Raw genomic sequence first — 4928 nt, forward strand, 5'->3', positions numbered from 1 at the left:
TTCTTAATCTCAGGATTGTGGGCTCGAGCCCCACGTTGGGTGTGATGCTTTTTAAAGGTTTCTCCATTTTCGGGTTTAACATTAACTCTCACCTTTTTCAGATATTTCGCTGAGGCTTAAAACTACACACACACACATCCTGCAGTTTGCCTCACGATTCCCACAGGACTCCACACAACACAGCACTTCCCGCCCTGGGAGGCGCCGCTGGGAGCGGTCCTAGGCCGAGCCTTTCCTGCGCCCTTTTCTAGCCTGAGCCGCCCGTGCTTACAGCGAGCTCGGAGTCCTCTCTGGTCCGTTCTGTCCCCCCCCCATCCTTTCAAAAAGAGGAGTTTAAGGTCTCATCCCCGCTGGTGTTATGATTGAAGTAGGTATGAAAACTACTTTATGTCGGCAGCAGGATTTGATCACAGAACTGGGAGAGATACTGCTCTTGAATGTGGTGCCTTACACCGCTCGGCCATTCCGGCAGCCTTCGGAACACAGCTCTGGAGGCTGACTGCCACCTCGCGAAACAGGGAGAGTTCACACTGTTCTCTACTGGACATTTAAGTATGTGCCCAGAGACAGGTTGAGATGACAGATGCATGTATGTACCAGAGTGAGCTCCAGAAAGACTGATGGGGACATAAGACTGGGGTAGAGCGAGAGATGGAGAAAGAGAAAGGTGCCTGTGTCGAATCAGCAGCAGAGAAAATGAAACAAAGGGGCCTCCTGGGATACCCACACACTACTTCCTCACAAAGAACACACAGAGGGTGTGTGAAATGAAATAGGCACAGCAGCCTGGCTAGCTCAGTTGGTAGAGCATGAGACTCTTAATCTCAGGGTTGTGGGTTCGAGTCCCACGTTGGGCGTGATGCTTTTTAAAGGCTTCTCCATTTTTGGGTTTAACATTAACTCTCACCTTTTTCAGATATTTCGCTGAGGCTTAAAACTACACACACACACACACACATCCTGCAGTTTGCCTTACGATTCCCACAGGACTCCACACAACGCAGCACTTCCCGCCCTGGAAGGTGCCACTGGGAGCGGTCCTAGGCCGAGCCTTTCCTGCGCCCTTTCCTAGCCTGAGCCGCCCGTGCTTACAGCGAGTTCGGAGTCCGCTCCGGTCCGTCCTGTCCCCCCCCATCCTTTCAAAAAGAGGAGTTTAAGGTCTCATCCCCGCTGGTGTTATGATTAAAGTAGGTATGAAAACTACTTTATGTCGGCAGCAGGATTTGATCACAGGACTGGGCAAGATACTGCTCTTGAATGTGGTGCCTTACACCGCTCGGCCATTCCGGCAGCCTCTGGAATACTGCTCTGGAGGCTGACTGCCACCTCGCGAAACAGGGAGAGTTCACACTGTTCTCTACTGGACATTTAAGTATGTGCCCAGAGACAGGTTGAGAGGACAGATGCATGTATGTACCAGATTGAGCTCCAGAGAGACTGATGGGGACATAAGACTTGGGTAGAGCGAGAGATGGAGAAAGAGAAAGGTGCCTGTGTCGAGTCAGCAGCAGAAAAAAAATAAAACAAAGGGGCCTCCTGGGATAACCACACACTACTTCCTCACAAAGAACACACAGAGGGTGTGTGAAATGACATAATCACAGCAGCCCGGCTAGCTCAGTCGGTAGAGCATGAGACTCTTAATCTCAGGGTTGTGGGTTTGAGCCCCACGTTGGGCGTTTTGCTTTTTAAAGGCTTCTCCATTTTCGAGTTTAACATTAACTCTCACCTTTTTCAGATATTTCGCTGAGGCTTAAAACTACACACACACACACATCCTGCAATTTGCCTCATTATTCCCACAGGACTCCACACAATGCAGCACTTCCCGCCCTGGGAGGCGCCGCTGGGAGCGGTCCTAGGCCGAGCCTTTCCTGCGCCCTTTCCTAGCCTGAGCCGCCCGTGCTTACAGCGAGCTCAGAGTCCGCTCCGGTCCGTCCTGTCCACCCCCCATCTTTTCAAAAAGAGGAGTTTAAGGTATCATCCCCGCTGGTGTTATGATTAAAGTAGGTATGAAAACTACTTTATGTCGGCAGCGGTATTTGATCACAGGACTGGGGAAGATATTGCTCTTGAATGGGGCACCTTACACCTCTCAGCCATTCCGTCAGCCTCCTGAATACGGCTCTGGAGGCTGACTGCCACCTCGCGAAACAGAGAGAGTTCACACTGTTCTCTACTGGCCATTTAAGTATGTGCCCAGAGACAGGTTGAGAGGACAGATGCATGTATGTACCAGATTGAGCTCCAGAGAGACTGATGGGGACATAAGACTGGGGTAGTGCAAGAGATGGAGAAAGAGAAAGGTGCCTGTGTCGAGTCAGCAGCAGAGAAAATGAAACAAAGGGGCCTCCTGGGATAACCACACACTACTTCCTCACAAAGAACACACAGAGGGTGTGTGAAATGACATAGGCACAGCAACCTGGCTAGCTCAGTCGGTAGAGCATGAGACTCTTAATCTCAGGGTTGTGGGCTTGAGCCCCACGTGGGCTGTTATGCTTTTTAAAGGCTTCTCCATTTTTGGGTTTAACATTAACTCTCACCTTTTTCAGATATTTCGCTGAGGCTTAAAACTACACACACACACATCCTGCAGTTTGCCTCACGATTCCCACAGGACTCCACACAACGCAGCACTTCCCGCCCTGGGAGGCGCCGCTGGGAGCGGTCCTAGGCTGAGCCTTTCCTGCGCCCTTTCCTAGCCTGAGCCGCCCGTGCTTACAGCGAGCTCGGAGTACGCTCCGGTCCGTCCTGTCCCCCCCCCACATCCTTTCAAAAAGAGGAGTTTAAGGTCTCATCCCCGCTGGTGTTATGATTAAAGTAGGTATGAAAACTGCTTTATGTCGGCAGCAGGATTTGATCACAGGACTGGTCAAGATACTGCTCTGGAATGTGGCGCCTTACACCGCTCGGCCACTCCTGCAACCTCCAGAGCACAGCTCTGGAGTCTGACTGCCACCTCGCGAAACAGGGAGAGTTCACACTGTTCTCTACTGGACATTTAAGTATGTACCCAGAGACAGGTTGAGATGACAGATGCATGTATGTACCAGAGTGAGCTCAAGAGAGACTGATGGGGACATAAGACTGGGGTAGAGCGAGAGATGGAGAAAGAGAAAGGTGCCTGTGTCAAATCAGCAGCAGAGAACATGAAACAAAGGGGCCTCCAGGGATAACCACACACTACTTCCTCACAAAGAACACACAGAGGGTGTGTTAAATACCATAGGCAAAGCAGCCTGGCTAGCTCAGTCGGTAGAGCATGAGACTCTTAATGTCAGGGTTGTGGGTTTGAGCCCCATGTTGGGCGTGATGCTTTTTAAAGGCTTCTCCATTTTCGGGTTTAACATTAACTCTCACCTTTTTCAGATATTTCGCTGAGGCTTAAAACTACACACACACACATCCTGCAGTTTGCCTCACGATTCCCACAGGACTCCACACAACGCAGCACTTCCTGCCCTGGGAGGTGCCGCTGGGAGCGGTCCTAGGCCGATCCTTTCCTGCGCTCTTTCCTAGCCTGAGCCGCCCGTGCTTACAGCGAGCTCAAAGTATGCTCCGGTCCGTCCTGTCCACCCCCCCCATCCTTTCAAAAAGAGGAGTTTAAGGTCTCATCCCCACTGGTGTTATGATTACAGTAGGTATGAAAACTACTTTATGTCGGCAGCGGGATTTGATCACAGGACTGGGCAAGATACTGCTCTTGAATGTGGAACATTACACCGCTCGGCCTTCCGGCAGCCTCCAGACTGCAGCTCTGGAGGCTTACTGCCACCTTGCGAAACAGGGAGAGTTCACACTGTTCTCTACTGGACATTTAAGTATGTGCCCAGAGACAGGTTGAGAGGACAGATGCATGTATGTACCAGAGTGAGCTCCAGAGAGACTGATGGGGACATAATACTGGGGTAGAGCGGGAGATGGAGAAAGAGAAAGGTGCCTGTGTCGAGTCAGCAGCAGAGAAAATGAAACAAAGGGGCCTCCTGGGATAACCACACACTACTTCCTTACAAAGAACACACAGAGGGTGTGTGAAATGCCATAGGCACAACAGCCCGGCTAGCTAAGTCGGTAGAGCATGAGACTCTTAATCTCAGGGTTGTGGGTTCGAGCCCCACGTTGGGTGTGATGCTTTTTAAAAGCTTCTCTATTTTAGGGTTGAACATTAACTCTCACCTTTTTCAGATATTTTGCTGAGGCTTAAAACTACACACACACACATCCTTCAGTTTGACTCACGATTCCCACAGGACTCCACACAACGCAGCACTTCCCGCCCTGGGAGGCTGTAGGAGGCTGGACTGGCTTGTAGTGAGTACCAAGGGGTACTTGCACCTTGCACCAGGCCCAGTTATCCCTTATTAGTGTATAGGGTGTCTAGCAGCTTAGGCTGATAGATAATGGTAGCTTAGCAAAGCAGCTCAGGCTGAACTAGGAGACGTGTGAAGCTACTACAGTACCACTTAGTGTCATATGCACAATATCATAAGAAAACACAATACACAGTTATACTAAAAATAAAGGTACTTTATTTTTATGACAATATGCCAAAGTATCTTAGAGTGTACCCTCAGTGAGAGGATAGGAAATATACACAAGATATATATACACAATAGCAAAAATATGCAGTATAGTCTTAGAAAACAGTGCAAACAATGTATAGTTACAATAGGATGCAATGGGGAAACATAGGGATAGGGGCAACACAAACCATATACTCCAAAAGTGGAATGTGAACCACGAATGGACCCCAAACCTATGTGACCTTGTAGAGGGTCGCTGGGACTATTAGAAAATAGTGAGAGTTAGAAAAATAACCCTCCCCAAGACCCTGAAAAGTGAGTGCAAAGTGCACCAAAGTTCCCCTAAGGACAAAATAGTCGTGTTAGAGGGAGAATGCAAGGAAAACACAAATCAGCAATGCA

At 49.6% G+C, this 4928-nt stretch overlaps 1 non-coding gene across 1 annotated transcript; it reads left to right on the top strand.

Annotated features, from left to right (window-relative positions):
* Positions 1-784: 784 nt before the first annotated feature.
* Positions 785-857, top strand: TRNAK-CUU (transfer RNA lysine (anticodon CUU)). The gene has a single exon. It is a non-coding gene; the product is annotated as a tRNA-Lys (tRNA).
* Positions 858-4928: the final 4071 nt, after the last annotated feature.

This window comes from Pleurodeles waltl, chromosome 6 (assembly GCF_031143425.1).
Source record: "Pleurodeles waltl isolate 20211129_DDA chromosome 6, aPleWal1.hap1.20221129, whole genome shotgun sequence".
NCBI classification, from domain to species: domain Eukaryota; kingdom Metazoa; phylum Chordata; class Amphibia; order Caudata; family Salamandridae; genus Pleurodeles; species Pleurodeles waltl.